Source organism: Bos indicus x Bos taurus, chromosome 25, assembly GCF_003369695.1.
Source record: "Bos indicus x Bos taurus breed Angus x Brahman F1 hybrid chromosome 25, Bos_hybrid_MaternalHap_v2.0, whole genome shotgun sequence".
Classification (NCBI taxonomy): Eukaryota; Metazoa; Chordata; class Mammalia; order Artiodactyla; family Bovidae; genus Bos; species Bos indicus x Bos taurus.
In genome coordinates this window covers 30,384,766-30,408,267 of record NC_040100.1, presented here as the reverse complement: position 1 = coordinate 30,408,267, position 23,502 = coordinate 30,384,766, and the positions used below count along the sequence as shown (strand labels likewise).

General features: G+C 39.5%; 1 long non-coding RNA gene across 1 annotated transcript in view; it reads left to right on the top strand.

Annotated features, from left to right (window-relative positions):
- Positions 1–635: 635 nt before the first annotated feature.
- The window catches only part of LOC113883156, a 49,687-nt gene continuing 26,820 nt past the window's right edge, over positions 636–23,502 (top strand). Inside the window, exon 1 of the long non-coding RNA XR_003508581.1 lies at positions 636–764. This is a non-coding gene — a long non-coding RNA (uncharacterized LOC113883156). The remainder of the gene's footprint in view (positions 765–23,502) is intronic.

The window sequence follows — 23,502 nt, the reverse complement described above, 5'->3', positions numbered from 1 at the left end:
ATAAAACGGTTTTTTTAAAAAGAAGGAAATTAAGCTTTATGGATATTTAACATGTGATTGACAGTGGGTAAGTGCACAATGTAGAAATGAATATGCACACATTGGGGTTCATAATCCAACATTTTTTTCTGGAAAAGAAGAAACTCTTTAGCCAGTAAGATCATTTTTGTGTGAATAGGTGTGTTTGGAAAGATTTTAAATGTTCTGTTGGTAGAAAGATAATGCACTAGAATGAATAAAGTGTTAGACAGTTACACAATGGAATGTTACAGAGGTGTTAAAATGAATACACTGAATTTAGATAAATCTCAAAATGCTGTATGAAAAAAGTAAGCTGCAGAATAAACATCCAGTGTGATTCCATTCATATATAGTTTTATAAACACACCAAACAATATCCTTTGTTACTTATTAACATTTGTATATAGAAAGGCTTTAACATCCCCAAAATGAGAGGGATGCTCACTATTCTGAGAGTGATGGTAACACCTGGGAAAAAATTAAGAGCACAAGATTAGAAAAGACCATAAAGGAAGTCTGAACAAAGCATTAACATTTGTTCACCCTGGCAGACAGGTGTGGCGGCTTGCTAGCTTATTAAATGAATCTATCCTCTTCCATATATTCCAGATAGTTCATAATGATCAAGGAAAGGAAATGTGCTACACTGGTGGATTGAGGAGACTATATCCTGGACAGTGAGATTTGTAAGTCACGGTGTGGGGAGGCTGCAGAGACGACTTTCTTGGGACCCCAAGAGTGAGGTGAGTCGAAATGAGATGAACAGGGAGTTTAGCCAAAAGAAGGGTGCAAATGCCACTCTGACTGCTGTGAGGTGATACCTAGTAGCACTGACACGTGTACACTAGCATGTGTAACATAGGTAGCTAGGGGGAAGCTGCTGCACAACACCGGGAGGCCAGCCGAGTGCTCTGATGACCTAAGAGGGGTAGGATGGAAGAGGGGAGGGAGGCGCCAGAGGGAGGAGGGGTGTGTGTGTGTGTGTGTGTGTATTTAATTATGGCTGATTTGGGCTTCCCTGGTTCAGATGGTAAAGAATTTGCCTGCAGTGCAGGAGACCTAGGTTCAATCCCTAGGTCAGGAAGATCTCATGGAGCAGGGAATGGCTTACTCACTCCAGTATTCTTGCCTGGAGAATTCCGTGGACCGAGGCACCTGGCTGATTCACATTGTTGTATGGCAGAAACCAACACCACATTGTAAAGCAGTTATCCTCTGACAAAAAAATTCTAAAAGTGAGAGAGAAGCAGAGGGTGTGGCCAAGACTAAGCTGTGCTGTTGTACTTCCAGGTCGATCCTGCATGGGGCTTTTTCCTTCATGCTTATAGCATCCTAGTTAGCCACGTGCAAATGAAAATCAAGTGATCTGGAGCAATGTGATCTGTGATCACCTATGAGCCTCATCTTGAAGGATTTGGGGTGAATTTGAGAGGGATATGAGAGAAAGATAAAAACTGGGATCATGGAGGCCAGTTAAGTCAATGGTTCTCTGCCCTGGCTCTGTATCATTAATACCTGGGCAGCTCCAGTGTGCCTGCTCCCTATCCAGACCAACTGGATCAGCATCCCTGGGAGTGGAGACCTGGTATGGGCATTTAATTTAAAGTCCCTTCGCTTATTTCAGCATGCAGCCTAGACTGAGAACCTTGGGCTACGTGTGTTCCAAAACTCCACAATCATGGGTTCTGTCTGTTTTTCCTCCTTATGGGCTGGTAACAATCAATGTAAATAGTGTTTATAAATACAAATCGCCTTGCGCCTTGCTGGGTGCCTTTTCTGCTCAGACACAGACCTCAGTGGGAAATAAAGGGTAGAGTCATTGGCCTTGAAAGGGATCTCTGAGACTGTATGATATAATAGCAACATTTTCAAAATGAGGACATAAAGGTCCTGAAACAAAAATACCTTTACCCAAAGACACACAATGAATTTGTAGCAGATCCAGAATTCAAATGATGATTTTCTTTTTTTTTTAAATTAATTTTTATTGGAGTATAGGGCTTCCCTGGCGGCTCAGATGGTAAAGAATCTGCCTGCGATGCAGGAGACCTGGGTTTGATCCCTGGGTTGGAAAGATCTCCTGGAGAAGGGAATGGCACCCACTCCAGTATTTTTGCCTGGAGAATCCATGGACAGAGGAGCCTGGTGGCCTACAGTCCATGGGGTCTCAAAGAGTAGGATGTGACGGAGTGACTGATACACACACACACACACACACACACACACACACACACACGGCTGCTTTACAATGTTGTGTTAGCTTCCACTGTACAGCAAAGTGAATCAGCTCTATGTTTACATAGAGCCCCTCTTTGGGGGATTTCATTCCCATTTAGGTTACTACAGAGCTTTGAGTAGAGTCCCCTGAGCTATACTGTAGGTCCTCATTAGTTATCTATTTCACACATAGTATCAATAGTGTATATATATCGATCCCAATCTCCCAATTCATTCCACCCACCCTCTTCCCCCTCGTAATCCACATATTTGTTATCTATGTCTTGTCTCCATTTCTGCCAAATACTGATTTTCTGACACCATCTTGAAAATAAAGTTAAAGGAAATTCTGTTAATAAGGATTTATTTTCCGGAGGTGATAGCTCAAGCCCTGAACTGGCTTGAGAAGATGCCTTTGAGTGGGCTTTCGTTCAAGCACAAAATAATTTATAATTATCCTAATTGTATGGAAATGAGAGTTTCTAAAACATCAGAAGTTTCATTAAAACATCATGTTCAGTTAACTATTTTAAGTGTTCCCACCATGATCTTATTATCTTTAGCACAAATTTATTTTATTTTTGAGGGGGTGTTTACTTAGTAATGAAAAGCTCCCGTCTACCTCTGTTTGGTTATGCATTAATATTATTAGAAGCCAAATTAGTAAGGTTCTGAAGGGCTCTTTACTCCTTACTCTGAGCAAAAGGCTTAGACCAGAGTAGGCTCAATAATAAAAATTAAAAAAAAAAAAAAAAAAACATAGAAAACATCTATTAGCACTTGCTGGGTATGCTAAATGATAGTTGCCAGATTTAGCAAATAAAAACACAAGAAATCCAGTTAAACTTGGATTTTAGATAAACAGTGAGTGCTTCTTTAGTATTGTAAGTTTCTGTATTTTTCTTTGCTGATTCTGTCAGTTTACTAAGTGAATTAGACCCATTTATTCCTTACAACCCTATAAGGGAGATTCTAAGTCCCATGATACAGTTGAAAAAACAAAGGCAGAGGGTTAGGTTAACTCACCCAAAATGGCAAAGCTAGTATGTGGCAGAGTTGGGATTTGGATGAAGGAAGTCTAGCTCCAGAGCCTGTTACTTTATGCACTGCCTCTCTAAATTCAAAAGGTGAAAGCCATTCAACAATTATTCAGTCATCAAACTTTTACTGTGTGTCTGCTGTGGTTAAGCTCTGTGTCTGGTGAGAGGAACTAAAACCTGGGAGAGACAGACTTGGAAAGTCTCCTTCCTCTCTGGGCATCTGCTTCTTCCTGTGTGAAGCAAAAGGATGAAGGCAGATCACTGGTTCTCAACGGAGGGATTTGCTAAATTCCAGATGGCTCTCCTCACCTCCATGGATTTTGAGAAAATGGGCGCAGGGGTGGATTCTTGGCATCTGGGTTTTTTAAACAAGCTCTCCAGTTAAAGCCAAGAAACCTGAAGTTTAAGACACTACAAACACACCATTGAATTGAAGTAGAGCTGGGAGGCCCTGAAGCACTGCTTCTCAACCTTGGCTCCCACTGTGGAATCAGCCAGTGGGCTCCACCCCAAGCCCCATGAGTCACAACCTTCCCAGGTGATTCTAATATGCAGCCAGGGATGAGAATCATGAAGTACAGTTAACTGCAGTAAGATAATTGATTTTGGGGGGTATAAAGTTGATTTACAATGACCTATTCATTTCAGATGTACCACATAGTAATTCAATAGATTCATAGGTTATACTGCATTTGATGTTATTGTAAAATATTAATTATGTTCCCCATGTTGTACCTTATATCCTTGTAGCTTGTTTATTTTGCACATAGTGGTTTGTATCTCTGAATCTTGTCGATTTAAAAATTAGCCACAACCTAAAAGTTGAAAGTTATGTTTTATTTGGTGGGAATTTTTAGGACTTTAAGCCCAGGAGACAGCATCTCAAGTAACCCTGAGAGAACTGCTCTGGAGGTGAGGGTTCGAGTCAGGTTTTATAGATGTTTTGCAACAAAGATCAGGTAGTCTGAACATCAAAAGATTATTGGGAATTAAAGAAAGCCAGATTTCCCAAGTTAAGGAATTTAGAGCACTTTTCTATGTATCGGAAGATACAAGAGTCTGGGCTCCCTGAATTCATTCCTTTCATATGAATCTCAGCTGCCTTGTGGCCAGTATCCTGTGTTTTTCACATTCTGAGCTCTCTTGGGCTCACCCAGAGGGAGTAACTGGAATAGGATGGCTTTGAGACTGCCGGCATTCTCCTTCTTGATTGCCCTTAGGGCTCAGGAATTCACATTGGAAAGCTGAAATCCCTGAAGACTGTGACATCTTTGTTTGCTGATATGGCAGTCCATTTCTCAATCTCACAGCTTCCCTGGTGGCTCAGAGGGTAAGGCGTTTGCCTACAATGTGGGAGACCTGGGTTCGATCCCTGGGTCAGGAAGATCCCCTGGAGAAGGAAATGGCAACCCACTCCAGTACTCTTGCCTGGAAAATCCTATGGACTGAGAAGCCTGGTAGGCTACAGTCCATGGGGTCACAAAGAGTCGGACATGACTGAGTGACTTCACTTTCACTTCTCAATCCCATACCCTTATATTGCCTCTCCTTCCACCTCTCTTCCCTCTGGTAACCACTAGTTTGTTCCCATACCTGTGAATCTGTTTCCATTTTGTCTTTTGTCTTTTTTTTTTTTTTTAGATTCCATATGTAAGTGGAAACATTGAGTATTTGTCTCTGTTTGACTTATTTCACTAAACTCCAGGTCCATTCATGTTGTTGCAAATGGGAAAAGTCATTCTTTTTTTTAAAGCTGAATAATGTCCTATTATATACATATGTACCATATCTTTCTTAGGTTGTTACCATATCTTGGCTATTGTAAATAATGCTCCTATGAAAATGGGACTTCTATGAACATTGAAGTTAAGTGGGCCTAGGAAGCATCACTACAAACAAAGCCAGTGGAGGTGATGGAAATCCTGGTGAGCTATTTCAAATCCTAAAAGATGATGCTGTGAAAGTGCTGCACTCAATATGCGAGCAAATTTGGAAAATTCAGCAGTGGCCTCAGGACTGGAAAAGGTTGGTTTTCATTCCAATCCCAAAGAAAGGAAATGCCAAAGAATGTTCGAACTACAGCACAATTGCACTCATCTCACACACTAACAAAGTAATGCTCAAAATTCTCCAAGCCAGGCTTCAACAGTATGTGAACCCAGAACTGCCAGATGGTCAAGCTGGATTTAGAAAAGGCAGAGGAACCAGAGATCAAATTGCCAACATCCACTGGATCATAGAAAAAGCAAGAGAGCTCCAGAAAAACATTTATTTCTGCTTTACTGACTATAACAAAGCCTTTGACTGTGTAGATCACAACAAACTGTGGAAAATTCTGAAAGAGATGGGAATATCAGACCATCTTACCTGCCTCTTGAGAAATCTGTATGCAGGTCAAGAAGCAACAGTTAGAACTGGACCTGGAATGATGGACTGGTTCCAAATCAGGAAAGGAGTACATCAGGGCTATATATTGTCACCCTGCTTATTTAACTTATATGTAGCGTACATCATGTGAAATGCCAGGCTGGATGAAGCACAAGCTGGAATCAAATTTGCCAGGAGAAATATAAATAACATCAGATATGCAGATAACGCTGTTAAGTAGGTAGAATAGGAAACAGGAGTCCAGAATGGTGGTGGCTAAAAGATAAGGAAGGGAAAAGCCTGCAAAAATAGAACAAAGGAAGGTCCGAGGACCAGAGTGAGGACCTCAGGTAGAACAAATAACACTCCCAGCTAGCCCAGTTTATATAGGGCAGGTCCAGGGGGAGAAAAAAACATATAAAAGGAGGAGCCAAAAGGCCGGGGGTCTCTCTCTCTCCCCCACTCGCTGGGGTGCTCTTCTCTTCGCATCTTTGGGTCAACATGCCCTCACGCCTCGAGGATGGATTTTCGTGCTATTTTCTAAATAAAATAGAGCTGTAACACAGAGGTGAAACACTGATTTGTCTAAGAGCTATAACATGGTCTGTTCAAGACCTGAGAGCTATAACATAATCTAAGACCCAAGAGTGTGATGCAATGAGGGCTTTAATGTCCGTCACTCCAAATCTTTGTTGTGATGAGGCAGAACTGAGTAACATACCCTCACCTGACAACACCATCCTTATGGCAGAAGGTGAAAAGAAACTAAAGAGCCTCTTGATGAAAGTGAAAGAGAATGAAAAAGTCAGCTTAAAACTCAGCATTCAAAAAACTGAGATCATGGCATTCAGTCTCATCACTTCATGGCAGATAGATGAGGAAGCAATGGAAACAGTGACAGGTTGTTTCTTGGGCTCCAAAATCACTGCAGATGGTGACTGCAGTCATGAAATTAAAAGACGCTTGCTCCTTGGAAGAAAAGCTATGACAAACCTAGACAGCATATTAAAAAGTAGAGTCATTACTTTGCCAACAAAGGTCTGTCTCGCCAAAGCTATCTTTTTTTCTAGTAGTCAACTATGGATGTGAGAGTTGGACTATAATGAAGGCTGAGTACCGAAAAATTGATGCTTTTGAACTATGGTGTTGGAGAAGACTCCAGAGAGTCCCTTGAACTGCAAGGAGATCAAACCAGTCAATCTTAAAGGAAATCAGACCTGAATATTCATTGGAAGGACTGATGCTGAAGCTGAAGCTCCAACACTTTGCCCACTTGATGTGAAGAACTGACTCACTGGAAGAGACCCTGATGCTGGGAAAGATGGACAGTGGGAGGAGAAAGGGATGACAGAGGATGAGATGGTTGGATGGCATCACCGACTTGATGGACATGAGTTTGAACATCTCTAGGAGTTGGTGATGGACAGAGAAGCCTGGTGTGCTGCAGTCCATGGGGTCTCAAAGCGTTGGACACGACTGAGTGGCTGAACTATACTGATGAACATTGGGGTGTATATATATTTTCAAGTTAGTGTTTTCATTCTCTTTGTGCATATACTCAGGAGTGGAATTGCTGGATCATATGGTAGTTCTATTTTTAGTTTTTTGAGGAACCTCCATACTGCTTTTCATAGTATGATGTCTGATAAGGGGTGCAAAATATATAAAGAACTCATATAACTCAGTATCAAAAAACCAAACAACTCAATTGAATAATCAGCAAAAGACCTAAATAGACATTTTTTTCCCGAAGGAAAAATACAACTGGCCAACAGGCACATGGAAAGGTGCTCAACATCACTAATCATCAGGAAAATGCCAATCAAAAACACAAGTGGGTACCACTGCACAGCTGTCAGAATGTCTAGCTTCAAAAAGACACCACATATTGGAAGAATGGCATCACTGACTCAATTGACATGAGTTTGAGCAAACCCTAGAAGATAGGGAAGGACAGGGAAGCCTGGCATGCTGCAGTCCATAGTGTCACAAAGAATCAGACACTACTGAGTGACTGAACAACAACAACAATTGGGAAGATGTGGAGAAAAGGGGGACTTCTCTGGCGGCTCAGTGGTAAAGAATCTGCCTGTAGTGCAGGAGCTGCAGGAGACAAGGGTTCAGTCCCTCAGTTGGGAAGATCCCTTGGAGAAAGGCATGACATACCACTCCAGTATTCTTGCCTGGAGAATTCCATGGACAGAGGAGCCTGGTTGGCTATAGTCCATAGGGTCATAAAGAGTTGGACATGACTGAAGCGATTTAGCATGCATGCATGGAGAAAAGGGAACGTTAGTTCACTGTTGTGGAGGGGTGGGGGGAAGTAAATAGATAATTGATTAGTTCTAAAATTTCATTTTCTCTTGGTTGGCTATGGGGAAATTCATTTATTCCTTGACACATCAAATACGTAGTGAATGCTTGCTACACTGTATTGTACAACATAGTGGAATGGGCTTCCCTTGTGGCTCAGCTGGTAAAGAATCTGCCTGCAAGGTAGGAGACCTGGGTTCCATCCCTGTGTTGGGAAGATCCCCTGGAGAAGGGAGAGGCTACCCACTCCAGTATTCTGGCCTGGAGAATTCCATGGACTGTATAGTCCATGGGGTCGCAAAAAGTTGGACACGACTGAGTGACTTTCACATAGTGGAATATGATAAATAAGAAAACCTGAACTATTGCCCTTGTGGAGCCTCTGGTTTAATGAGAGAGACACTTAGAAAAAAAAAAAAGGATTATAAAAGTAAAGTATTTAGGCTAAGATTTAACATCCATCAGAGGGACATCAGTAGGAATGCCATTGTAATGAACTTCAAAAATCTGTTGTTCCATATATACAACACTAGTGAAAATTGTCAAAACCCAACTTTTTCAGAACTCTGGAGGTTAACCAAAGGCTTGCAACAATCTAAGAAATATTTGTCAAGAAAAGCAGATAAATACCAATAAGAAGAGAGAGCTTTGTGGCATTTTAACTTGCTCCCTTTAAGTCCCTCTCTCCAGGTCCATGATAGCCTTGAAAATCAAAAGCCTGCAACCACAGTGAAAACTCTTCCCAGGTGGTGTTAGTGGTAAAGAATCTGCCTGCCAATGCAGGAGACATAAGAGATGCAGGTTCAATCCCTAGGTTGGGAGGATCCCGTGGAGTAGTACCTGGCAACCCACTCCAGTATTCTTCCCTGGAGAATCCCATGGACAGAGGAGACTGGCAGGCTCCAGTCCAGAGGATCACAAAGAGTAGGACATGATTGAAGTGACTTAGCATGCATGCATAGTGGCCAGTGAAGGGAAAAAACAAGTTTGGAGCTCTCCAGAAAAACCATTCTCAGGTAATTATCATTTTTAACCTATCTGACAATTGCCTGGAAACACTCACTAAGGCGACTTGTATTTACCTGACCTGTCTCAGAGCCTTCTCTCTGTGAATGCCCTTTTCCCTCTAGGCATTTGTCAGAAACAATTCGTGGCAATTGTTTAACATGGAAGCTGCCTGAGGCAGCAACAAAAATTTGGGAAAACAAAATAACCTGACCAAAAATAATTAAAAGGAAAAGGTGAAAAATGAGATGTTCGTTGAAGGTTTTGTAAATTTCTGACATGTTCCTGAGAATCTAGGCGAGTACACACATGAACAGTGCTGCACATGATTAGGAAAGAAATGGGAAGGCCCTAAGTTCTCACTACTGACCTTGAGGCTTTACGCAAGTAGGAGGTGAAGGCTGAGGAAGAGTTGTAAACTGCCTGCCATAGAACTGAAGGGAGTCTCCACATACAGACACAGACTAAACAAAGCCTGTATGACTTACTGGTTCCAAGAATCCAAGAAAATTTCTGTCCAATTATTAACTGACTATTAAGCCAAGCAAACAGAAACTTCAATGTCTACACATAACAATGAATAGAAAAGTTAAATAATTAGTTCAGGAAAGTCACTAAACACACAGCAACAACAGCAGTGACCAAAACAACGACAACAAAATGTGGTGGGAGAATCAGAAAGATCTCAAGGCAGTAACTTGGTCTTCTACATTAGCAAACTAGAAAAGGAAGAGCAAACTAAACCCAAAGCAACTAGATGGAAGGAAATAATAAATATTAGGGAGAAATTAGTGGTAGAGAAAAGAAAAATAACGGAGAAAACTATTAATGAAACCAAACCTTGGTTCTTGGAAAATATAAACAAAAGTACCAAACTCTATCCAGATTGATCAAGAAAAAAAAGAGGAGACTCAAATTACTAACGTTAAAAATGAAAGTGGGGTCATTAATACCAATCTCATAGAAATAAGAACTATAAGAGAATATTATGTACACCTGTATGCCAGCAAATAGAAAATCAAGAAGAAATGGGCACATTCCTAGAAAAACAAAGATTACCAACACTGACTCAAGAAGGTCTGAATATCAAGTTAAGAAAGATACATACACAAAACAAATCCCAGACTCAGATGGCTTTACTGGCAAATTCTACCAAACGTTTTAAAAAAAAATCTTAAAAAATAGAAAAGGAGGGAATACATTTCAACTCATTCTATTGGGATAATAGCACTCTGATACTGAAACCAGAAAAAGGCATCACAAGAAAAGAAAACTACAAGCTAATATCCCTTGTATTATGTAGTCACAAAAATCTTCAACACAACGCTAAGAAAGTATATCCAGCAAAATATAAAAAGGATTGCACACCACAACGGAGTGGAATTTATTCCAGGAATATAATGTTGGTTAGATATATGAAAAATCAATCAATGTGATATGTCACACTAATAGAGTTAAGGACAAAACTACATGGTAATTTCAATAAATGCAGAAAAGGCATTTGAGAAAATCTAATCCTCTTTCCTGAGTAAAAATATTCAATAAACTAGGACTAGAAAGGAACTTCCTCAACTTGATAAAGGATATCTATGAAAAATTCATATCTAACATCATACTTAATGGTGAAGGAATGAAAGCTTTCCCCTTAAGATCAGGAACAAGACAAGGATGTCAACTTTTGCAACTTTTATTCAACATTGTACTAAAGTTTCTAACTAGGGCAATTAGATATGAAAAAGAAATAAAATTGTCCATCCTGCAATAAAAGAAGTAAAACTAGCATCTTGGCATATTTTTGCAAATGACAAAATCTTTTACACAGAATATCCAAAGGAATAAAAAAAGACTGAAGCTAACAGATTACTTCCACAAGATATAGGATATAACATCAACATGCAAAAATCAGTTGTATTTTTATACACCAGTAATGAACAATTCAAAAAGGAAATGAAAAAACAATTCCACTAACAGTAGCCTTAAAAACAATACAATGCTCAGGAAATTTAATAAAAGAAATGTAAGGCTAGTGCACTGAAAACTGAAAAAATCCTTGCAGACAACTAAAGAAGTAAAAAAAAGGTGGGGGGAAGATAGAATGTATTCATGGATCAGAAGACTTCATACTGTTAAGATGACAACACTCCCCAAATTGATCTACAGATTCAACACAGTGTCTATTAAAATTCTTTTCCCATTTTTGCAGCAGTTGACAAGCTGATACTAAAAATCATATGAAAATGCAAGGGATCCTAAACAGCCAAAACAGCCTTGAAAAACAGAAAATCTGGAGTACTCACAATTCTTGATTTCAAGTTACAGCAACCAACCTAAGTATCCAAGATGATAGAAGAAGTCCACCCTGGAATGTCACTGATAGTGTTGCAGAGAAAAAGGAGAGGAAGTGGACTACTAGATGATGACTCTGTTCATGATCGGTTGATGTCACTTTGGTTCACATTCTACTTGCCAAAACAAGTCATACGGTCAAGCCTGATATCAGTGGGAAATATGTACAGTCTTCCCTTAGAGAAAAGCAGTGAATATTTTCAGCAGCGATATAACATACCATGGACAATATTTCAATTAGACTGATGGCATACTAATATGAATAGTCAAAGCTATGGTTTTTCCAATCATATCCAACTATGGCTTTTACAAATACAAGATTTGGACCATAAAGAAGACTAAGCACCAAATAATTGATGCTTTAGAATTGTGGTGCTGGAGAAAACTCTTGAGAGTCCTTTGGACTGCAGGGAGATCAAACCAGTCAATCCTAAAGGAAATCAACCCTGAATATCCACTGGAAAGATTGATGCTGAAGCTGAAGCTCCAATACTTGGGCCACCTGATGCAAAGAGTCAACTCGCTGGAAAAAACCCTGATGCTGGGAAAGATTGAAGGCAAAAGGAGAAGTGGGCAGCAGAGGATGAGACGGTTAGATAGCATCACTGACTCAATGGACATGAATTTGAGCAAACTCCAGGAGACAGTGAAGGACAGGGGAGTCTGGCATGCTGCAGTCCGTGAGGTTGCAGAGTCGGACACGACTTAGCAGTTGAACAACAACAAAGTCACAATGGGAGAGTACATTGGGACAGTCCTCTGTCTTCTCTTCCCTGCAAATTTATGAGGCATTAAAATTTAGAATAAATGTGACATTCAAAATATAAATGAATGATTAATAGTTGGCAACACAAGGCAAAAGAACTTATGGATTGCCAGAAACTGGGCAGCATATTCCCTTAGTGACTAGTTCCTTTCAATACTCAGATTGCCCCATAACAAAGTCAATCCATAGTTTTCTGTTCCTGAGCAGCTTGAGCAATGGTACATATAGGCCATTCATGTACGTATAGACTGTTATGGCAATTGCCATCCATATTGGTAGAAGAGCTCTTTATCCCTTATCCATTTGAGACACAGTCTGGCTCATGGGGGTTCACCCTGTTCTCTATCACTGGTGAGCATGGCACCCTCGCTGGTTGGTGAGATGCTCTAACCCTTGCCTTTCTCCTGTCTCCTGAAAGGAGGGAGGTGTCATTAAAGCTTCTTTTGTTTTACATTCCCTTTGGGTAAATGCCTTCTTCATATAAGATCTCATCATTTATAGAATAAGAAATATTCTCTCAACTCTAGGAAATAGAGAAATGTAGTTTTTAATCAGCCTAAAATAAATTAATTTGCTTATTCAGAGGCATAGTCCTCCTTCTGGTTTTCTGCAATTTTAATCTCTCTTGGAATCACCACACAGAAAAACAAACAAACAAAACAAAACACCTCTGGTCATGAAGATAAGAACTGGAATGACTTCAGATACATTAGGGAGTCCCCATCTGTTTCTAACTAATATGTAGGCTTCTAAGTGGCTCAGATAGTAAAGAATCTGCCTGCAATGCCAGAGACCCGGATTTGATTTCTGGGTCAGGAAGATCCCCTGGAGTAGGAAATGGCAACCCACTCCAGTATTCTTGCCTGGAGAATCCCATGGACAGAGGAGCCTGGTGGGCTACAGTCCGTGGGTTCACAAAAAGTCAGACACAACTGAGAGACTAATGCTTTCATTTTCACAAGAAGCATACAGTCATGAGTGCATTGACATCATCTCACACTTTCTGAGGGCTCTGCCAGAGAATCAGTCAGGCTCTAGGAGCAGGGCAAAGAGGTGTTAAAGTAAAACCTCCTTCTGAAAGGGTGAGTTTCCTGGTCCTGTAGCAACAAGGGGCCATTTCAAGGAACTTCAGAATTTAGGCACACTGAAGATGTTCAATCATGCTCATTAGTAATGAAATGGTATTCTGAATAGCAGCTAGATCCAGTTATTTGGGGCTTCCCAGGTTGGACAGTGGTAAAGAATCCATCTGCCAGTGCAAGAGATGCAAGAGACCCGAGTTTGATCCCTGAGTTGGGAAGATCCTCTGGAGTAGGAAATGGCAACCCACTCCAGTATTCTTGCCTGGGAAATCCTATGGACAGAGGAGCCTTGTGGGCTAGAGTCCATGAGGTCACAAAGAGTTGGACATGATTGAGCACACACCAATTATTTATCTATCAAATGGACTAAAGTTAAAATGCTTGGTAAAACACAGGATGAGTGAATGTGAGGAATCGGATATTCTTATTCATGGATGTGGCTGTGTAATCCAGTAGGGCTTCTTTGAAGAGCAACTTGGAAATAACTCTCAAAGCAAAGAGAAAATACTTTCCCTTTGACTTAGTGATTGACCCTCTGTGAATATATCTTACAGATACATGAATTCTGGGCCCAAAGACATGTTCAGACTCTTTGCTGCATGGTATTGTACTGTACTTGTCTTATACAGTAAATAACCTAAATGTTTTTCAATAGCAGGCTAATTAAATGAACTAAGACCTATCTACATAACTGAGTATCATGAAGCTATTTAAAACACTGAAAAATATCAGTGTAAGCTGATATGGAAAGAGACAACACACGGCTAAGTGTTGAAAACAAGTTGAAAACAGATTCCTTTAAAGGAGAGATTTTCAACTTTAGCACTATTGACAATTTGGACCAGATAATTCTCTGTTGTGGAGGGGCTGTGCTGCACATTGTTGGATGATCTGCAGCATCTACCAACCAGATGCCAGAGGCAATCCCTACCACTCTCAAGCCGTGACAGTAAGAAATGTCTCCAGGACTTCCCTGGTGGTCTAATGGTTAAGAATCTGCCTTCCAGTGCAAAGGACAAGAGTTTGACCCCTGGTCTGGGAAGATCCCACATGAGCTGCGGAGAAACTAAGCCCATGCTCCACAACTACTGAGCCTCTGCTCTAGACCCTGGGAGCTCCAGCTACTGAGCCCATGTGCCCTAGAACCTGTGCTGTGCAACCAGAGAAGCCATCGCAAGGAGAATTCCATACACCATAATTAGAGAATAGTCCCTGCTCACGGCAATTAGAGAAAGCCCATGTACAGCAAAGAAGACCCAGTGTGACCAAACATATAAATAAATAAATAAATTTTAAAAAATTAATTAATTTTAATTGGTGGCTAATTACTTTACAATATTGTGGTGGTTTTTGCCATACATCAACATGAATCAGCCATGGGCGTACATGTGTCCCCCCATTCTGAACACCCTCCCACCTCCCTCCCCACCCCATCCCTCTGAGTTGTCCCAGAGCACCAGCTTTGAGTGTCCTGCTTCATGCATCAAACTTGCACTGATCTTCTATTTTACATATGGTGATATACATGTTTCAATGCTATTCTCTCATATCGTCCCACCCTCGCCTTCTCCCACATAGTCCAAAAGTCTGTTCTTTACATCTGTGTCTCTTTTGCTGTCTTGGATATAGGGTCGTTGTTATTGTCTTTCTAAATTCCATAAATGTGTGTTAATATACTGTATTGGTGTTTCTCTTTTGACTTACTTCACTCTGTATAGTATCTCCAGACATTACTAGATGTTCCCTGGGGAAAGCAATGCTAAAGCACTGCTGGTTAAGAATGATGGCCATAGATGCATGGAACTTAAGGGCTATGAGTGTTTGCGTGTGCACAGATCATCTTTAGAATAACCATGTGACTCATCAGTGGCAGCTGTCCCTGTTACAGCTGGGGCTAGGATTGTAGGTGGGAGAGAGACCTAGTCTTCATTGTAAATACTTTTGTACTGTTTGAATTTTAGCATGTGTGCTATTTAAAAAATAAGATTTTATACAGAGTGAAGTGAGTCAGAAAGAGAAAAACAAATATCATATATTAACAAATATCATATATTATATCCCATATATATGGGACCTATAAAAGTGATACTGATGAACCTATTAATATTTGCAGACCAGGAATAGAGAGACAGATGTAGAAAATGGACTGGTGGACAGAGCAGGGAAAGAAGAGGGTGCGATGAATTGAGAAAGTAGCACTGACATACATATTCTACCATATATATAGCATACTTATGGTTGATTCATGTTATTGTAGGCAGAAACCAACATAACATTATAAGGCAATTATCCTCCAATTAAAAATAAAAAAATAAATAAGAGAAGAAAACCAGATTAAAAGTAAACTATACAGTGATATTTCCATGACTGTTGAAGGGAAAGGTAGAAAGAGCATTTTTAAAAAATTTTATTTTACAGAATTTTGTTGTTTTCTGTCAAATCTCAACATGAATCAGTCATATTTATATATATCCCCTCCCTTTTGAACCTCCCTCCAATCTCCCTCCCCATCCCACCCATCTAGATTGATAGAGTCCCTATTTGAGTTTCCTGAGACATACGGCAAATTCCCATTGGCTATCTATTTTACATATAGTAATGTAACGTTCCATGTTACTCTCTCCATTCTTCTCACCCTCTCTTCCCCACTTCCCCTGTCCATAAGTCTATTCTCTATGTCTATTTCTCCATTGCTGCCCTGCAAATAAATTCTTCAGTACCATTTTTCTAGATTCCATATATATGCGTTAGTATAAGATATTTATCTTTCTCTTTCTGACTTACTCCACTCTGTATAATAGGCTATAGATTCATCCACCTCATTAGAACCAACTCATATGCATTCCTTTTATGGCTGAGTAATATTCCATTGTGTACATGCACCACAACTTCTTTATCCATTCATCTGAAGATGGATATCTGGGATGCTTCTGTGTTCTAGCTGTTGTAAATAGTGCTGCAGTGAACAATGGAATACATGTGTCTTTTTCAATTTTGGTTTCCTCAGAGCATATGGCTAGGAGTGGGATTGCTGGGTCATATGGTGGTTTTATTGCTAGTTTTTAAAGGAATCTCCATACTGTCTTCTATAGTGGCTGTATCAGTGCAAGAGCATTCCCTTTTCTCCATACCTTCTCCAGCATTTATTGTTTGTAGATGTTTTGATGATGGCCATTCTGACTGGTGTGAGGTCATAGTTCATTGTAGTTTTGATTTGCATTTCTCTAATAATGAGCAATGTTGAGCATCTTTTCATGTGTTTGTTATCCATCTGCATGTCTTCTTTGGAGAAATGTCTGTTTAGGTCTTTTTCCCACTTTTTCATTGGGTTGTTTGTTTGAGTTGTATGAGCTGCTGATATATTTTAGAAATTAATCCTTTATCAGTTGTTTCATTTGTTATTATTTTCTCCCATTCTGAGAGTTGTCTTTTCACCTTGCTTATAGTTTCCTTTGCTGTGCAAAAGCTTTTAAGTTTAATCAGGTCCCACTTATTTATTTTTGTTTTTATTTCCATTACTCTAGGAGGTGGGTCATAGAGGATCTCACTTTGATTTATGTCATCGAGTGTTCTGCCTATGTTTTCCTCTAAGAGTTTTATAGTTTCTGGTTTTACATTTAGGTCTTTAATCCATTTTGAGTTTATCTTTGTGTATGGCATTAGAAAGTGTTCTAATTTCATTCTATTGCATATAGCTGGCCAGTTTTCCCAGCATCATTTATTGAAGAGGGTGTCTTTGCCTCTTTGTATATTCTTGCCTGCTTTGTCAAAAATAAGGTACCCATAGGTGCATGGGTTTATTTCTGGACTTTCTATCTTGTTCCATTGGTCTGTATTTCTGTTTTTGTGCCTGTACCATACTGTCTTGATGACAGGAGCTTTGAACTATAATTTGAAGTCAGGAAAGTTGATTCCTCCAGCTCCATTCTTCTTTCTCAAGACTGCTTTGGCCATTGGGGTCTTTTGTGTTTCCATATGAATTGTGAAATTTTTTGTTGTCAGATCAGATCAGATCAGTCTCTCAGTCGTGTCTGACTCTTTGCAGCCCCATGAATCGCAGCACACCAGGCCTCCCTGTCCATCACCAACTCCCGGAGTTCACTCAGACTCACGTCCATCAAGTCACTGATGCCATCCAGCCATCTCATCCTCTGGAGTCCCCTTCTCATCCTGCCCCCAAACCCTCCCAGCATCAGAGTCTTTTCCAATGAGTCAACTCTTCGCATCAGGTGGCCAAAGTATTGGAGTTTCAGCTTTAGCATCATTCCTTCCAAAGAAATCCCAGGGCTGATCTCCTTCAGAATGGACTGGTTGGATCTCCTTGCAGTCCAAGGGACTTTCAAGAGTCTTCTCCAACACCACACTTCAAAAGCATCAATTCTTCGGTGCTCAGCCCTCTTCACAGTCCAACTCTTACATCCATACATGACCACTGGAAAAACCATAGCCTTGACTAGACAAACCTTTGTTGGCAAAGCAATGTCTCTGCTTTTGAATATGCTATCTAGGTTGGTCATAACTTTCCTTCCAAGGAGTAAGTGTCTTTTAATCTCATGGCTGCAGTCACCATCTGCAGTGATTTTGGAGCCCAGAAAAATAAAGTCTGACACTGTTTCCACTGTTTCCCCATCTATTTCCCATGAAGTGGTGGGACCGTATGCCATGATCTTCGTTTTCTTAATGTTGAGCTTTAAGCCAACTTTTTCACTCTCTACTTTCACTTTCATCAAGAGGCTTTTGAGTTCCTCTTCACTTTCTGCCGTAAGGGTGGTGTCATTTTTTGTTGTAGTTCTGTGAAAAACGTCATTGGTAATTTGATAGGGAATGCATTGAATCTGTAGAATGTGTTTGGTAGTATAGTCATTTTCACTATATTGATTCTTCCAACCCAGGAACATGGAATATCTTTCCGTCTGTTTATGTCATCTTTGATTTCTTTCATCAGTATCTTATAATTTTCTGTGTACAGTTCTTTTTGTCTCCTTGCTGCTGCTGCTGCCAAGTCACTTCAGTTGTGTCCGACTCTGTTTGACCCCAGAGATGGCAGCCCACGAGGCTCCCCAGTCCCTGAGATTCTCCAGGCAAGAACATTGGAGTGGGTTGCCATTTCCTTCTCCAAGGCATGAAAATGAAAAGTGAAGGTGAAGTCGCTCAGTTGTGTCTGACTCTTCACGACCCCATGGACTGCAGCCTACCAGGCTCCTCCGTCCATGGGATTTTCCAGGCAAGAGTACTGGAGTGGGTTGCCATTGCCTTCTCCCTTTGTCTCCTTAATAAGTTAATTCCTAGATATTTAATTATTTTTGTTGCAATGGTGAATGGGATTGATTTCTTATTTTCTCTTTCTGATTTTTCATTGTTAGTGTATAGAAATGCAAGTGATTTCTGTGTATTGATTTTATATCCTGCAACTTTGCTAAATTCACTGATCAGCTCTAGTAATATTCTGAAAATATCTTCAGGGTTTTCTATGCACAGTATCATGTCATCTGCAAACAGTGAGAGCTTTACTTCTTCTTTACCAATCTGGATTCCTTTTATTACTTTTCTTCTCTGATTGCTGTAGCTAGGGCTTCCAAAACTATGTTGAATAATAGTGGTGAAAGTGGACACCCTTGTCTTGTTCCTGATCTTAGGCAGAATGCTTTCAGTTTTTCACCATTGATAATAATATTTGCTGTAGGCTTATCATATATGGCCTTTACTATGTTACTATCTTCATGACCCAGATAACCACAATGGTGTGATCACTCACCTAGAGCCAGACATCCTGTAATGCAAAGTCAAGTGGCCCTTAGGAAGCATCACTACGTACAAAATTAGTGGAGGTGACGGAATTCCTGGTGAGCTATTTCAAATCCTAAATGATGATGCTGTGCAAGTGCTGCACTCAATATGCCAGTAAATTTGGAAAGCTCAGCAGTGGCCACAGGACTGGAAAATGTCTGTTTGCATTCCAATCCCAAAGAAAGGCAATGCCAAAGAATGCTCAAACTACCACACAATTGCACTCATCTCACACACTAACAAAGTAATGCTCAAAATTCTCCAAGCCAGGCTTTAACAGTATATGAACTGTGACCTTCCAGATGTTCAAACTGGAATTAGAAAAGGCAGAGGAACCAGAAATCAAATTGCCAACATCTGTTGGATTATCAAAAAAGCAAGAGAGTTCCAGAAAAACATCTACCTCTGTTTTATTGACTACACCAAACCCTTTGACTGTGTGGATCACAACAAACTGTGGGAAATTCTTAAAGAGATGGGAATACCAGACCACCTGACCTGTATCCTGAGAAACCTGTATTCAGGTCAAGAAGCAACAGTTAGAAGTGGACATGGAACAACAGACTGGTTCCAAATCAGGAAAGGAGTACTTTCCTTTATATATAAGGTTGTATATTGTCACCCTGGTTATTTAACTTAAATGCAGAGTACATCATGTGAAATACCTGGCTGGATGAAGCACAAGCTGGAATCAAGATTGCAGGGAGAAATATCAATAACCTCAGGTATGCAGATGATACCACCATTATGGCAGAAAGCAAAGAAAAACTAAAGAGCCTCTTGATGAAAGTGAAAGAGGACAGTGAAAAAGTTGGCTTAAAATTCAACATTTAAAACTAAGATCATGTCTTCTGGTCCCATCACTTCATGGCAAATAGATGGAGAAACAATTGAAACAGTGAGAGACTTTATTTTCTTGGGCTCCAAAATCACTGCAGATGGTGACTGCAGCCATGAAATTTAAAGGTGCTTGCTCCTTAGAAGAAAAGTTATGACAAACCTAGACAGCATATTAAAAAGCAGAGACATTACTTGCCAACAAAGGTCCATCTAATGAAAGCTATAGGTCTTCCAGTAGTCATGAATGGATGTGAGAATTGGACTATAAAGAAAGCTGAGCACCTAAGAATTGATGGTTTTGAACTGTGGTGTTGGAGAAGACTCTTGAGAGTCCCTTGGACTACAAGGAGATGCAACCAGTCCATTCTGAAGAAGATCAGCCCTGGGATTTCTTTGGAAGGAATGATGCTGAAGCTGAAACTCCAGTACTTTGGAGTTGACTCATTGGAAAAGACTCTGATGCTGGGAGGGATTAGGGGCAGGATGAGAAGGGGACGACAGAGGATGAGATGGCTGGATGGCATCACTGACTCAATGGATGTGAGTCTGAGTGAACTCCGGGAGTTGGTGATGGACAGGGAGGCCTGGCGTGCTGCGATTCATGGGGTCACAGAGAGTCAGACACGACTGAGTGACTGAACTGAATGGAACTGAATTGAATCATAAATGGGTGCTTAATTTTGTCAAAGGCTTTTTCTGCATCTATTGAAACTATCATATGGTTTTTATCTTTCAATTTGTTAATATGATGCATCACATTAATTCATTTGCATATATTGAAGAATCCTTGCATTCCTGGACTAAGCCCAACTTGATCATGGTATATGAGTTTTTTAATGTGTTGTTGAATTCTGTTTGCTAAATTGTGTTGAGGGTTTTGGCATCTATGTTCATCAATGATACTGGCCTGTGGTTTTCTTGTTTTATGTTGTCTTTGTCTGGTTTTGGTATCAGGATGATGGTGGCCTCATAGAATGAGTTTGGAAGTGTCTCTTCCTCTGCAATTTTTTGAAAGAGTTTTAGAAGGATACGTATTAGCTCTTCTCTAAATGTTTGATAGAATTCTCCTGTAAAGCCATCTGGTCCTGGGCTTTGGTTTGGGGGGAGATTTTTGATCACAGCTTGAATTTCAGTGCTTGTAATTGGGTTGTTCATAATTTCTATTTCTTCCTGGTTCATTCTTGGAAGATTGAACTTTTCTAAAAATCTGTCCATTTCTTCTAGGTTATCCATTTTATTGTCATATAGTGGTTCATAATAGTCTCTTATAATCCTTGGTATTTCTGCATTGTCTGTTGTAACCTCTCCTTTTTCATTTCTAATTTTGTTGACTTGATTCTTCTCTCTTTTTTTCTTGATGAGTCTGGCTAAAGGTTTGTCAGTTTTGTTTATCTTCTCAAAGAACAAGCTTTTAGTTTTATTAATCTTTACTATTTCTTCTTTCATTTCTTTTTTTTTTTTCATTCATTTCTGCTCTGATCTTAATGACTTCTTTCCTTATGTTAATTTTGGAGTTTTTTTGTTCTTTTTTCAGTTGTTTTAGGTGTAAAGTTAGAAATTGTCTATCTGATGTTTTTCTTATTTCTTGAGGTAGGATTGTACTGCTGTAAACTTCCCTCTTAGAATTGTTTTGCTGATCTCATAGGTTTTGAGTTGTTTTATTTTCATTGTAATTTGTTTCTAGAAATTATTTGATTTCCCTTTTGATTTCTTTGGTAACCTGTTCGTTGTTTAAAAACTTATTGTTTAATCTCCACGTATTTGTGTTTTTTTACAGGTTTTTCTTGTAATTGCTATCTAGTCTCATACTGTTGTGGTCGGAAAAGATGCTTCATACGATTTCAATTTTCTTAAATTTACTGAGGTTTGATTTGTGACCCAAGATGTGGTCTATCCTGGAGAACGTTCCATGTGTACTTGAGAAGAAGGTGTATTCTTCTGCATTTGGATGGAATGTCCTGAAGATATCGATGAGATCCCTCTCATCTAATGTATCATTTAAGACTTGTGTTTCCTTATTTGTTTTTTATTTTGATGATCTATCCATTGGTGTAAGTGGGGTGTCAATGTCTCCTACTATTATTGTGTTACTGTCAGTTTCTCCTTTTATGTCTGTTAGTGTTTGTCTTATATACTGAGGTGCTCCTATATTGGGTGCATAGATATTTACAATTGTTATGTCTTCCTCTTGGACTGATCCCTTGATCATTATGTATTGTCCTTCCTTATCTCTTGTAAACTTCTTTATTCTAAGGTCTATTTTGTCTGATATGAGAGTTGCTACTCCAGCCTTCTTTTGCTTCCCAGTTGCATGGAATATATTTTTCCATTCTCTCACTTTCAGTCTATCTGTGTCTTTAGGTCTGCAGTGGGTTTCTTGTAGACAGCATATATGCTGGTCTTGGTTTTGTATCCATTCAGTCAGTCTGTGTCTTTTGGTTGGAGCATTTAAATCATTTACATTTAAAGTAATTATTGATATATTTGTTCCTAGTGCCATATTCTTAATTGTTTGGGGCTTGATTTTATAGATCTTTTACTTCTTTTGTATTTATTGACTATATAAGACCCTTTAACATTTGTTGTAAATGTGGTTTGGTGGTACTGAATTCTCTTAACTTTTGCTTGTCTGAAAAGCTTTTTATTTCTCCATCAATTTTGAAAGAGATCCTTGATGGGTACAGTAATCTTGGTTGTAGATTTTTCCCTTTCAGTACTTTAAATATATCCTGCCATTCCCTTCTGGCCTGTAGAGTTTCTGCTGAAAGATCAGCTGTTAAATGTATGGGGTTTTCCTTGTATGTTACTTGTTGCTTTTCCCTTGCTGCTTTTAATATTCTTTCTTTGTGTTTAATCTTTGTTAGTTTGATTAATATGTGTCTTGGCTTGTTTCTCCATGGGTTTATCCTGTAGGGGACTCTGCACTTCTTGGGCTTGATTGACTATTTCCTTTTCCATGTTGGAGAAATTTTCAACTATACTCTTCAAAATTTTTCTCATTTTCCTTTTTCATTTCTTCTTCTGGGACCCCTATAATTCAAGTGTTGGTGAATTTGATATTGTCCCAGAGGTCTCTGAGACTATCCTCAGTTCTTTTCATTCTTTTTACTTTATTCTGCTCTTCAGAAGTTATTTCTACCATTTTATCTTCCAGTTCACTGATTTGTTCTTCCACTTCAGATATTCTGCTATTGATTCCCTCTAGAGTATTTTTAATTTCAGTAATTGTTTTGTTTGACTCTATGTTTATTCTTTAATTCTTCTAGGTCTTTGTTAATTGATTCTTACATTTTCTCCATTCTGTTTTCAAGATTTTTGATCATCTTTACTCTCATTATTCTGAATTCTTTTTCAGGTAGTTTGGCTATTTTCTCTTCATTTATTTGGACTTCTGTGTTTCTACTTTGTTCCTTCATTTGTGCAGTATTTCTCTGCCTTTTCATTTTTTTTAACTTACTGGGTGTGAAGTCTCCTTTTCTCGGGCTTCAAGGTTGAATTCCTTCTTCCTTTTGGTTTCTGCCCTCCTAAGTTTGGTGCAGTGGTTTGTGTAAGCTTTGTATAGGGTGAGATTTGTGCTGAGTTTTTTGTTTGTTAGTTTTTCCTCTGATGAGCAAGGCTGAGTGAGGTGGCAATCCTGTCTGCTGATGATTAGGTTTGTATTTTTGTTTTGTTTCTTATTTGGATGAGGCCTCCTGCACAGGGTGCTACTGGTGAATGG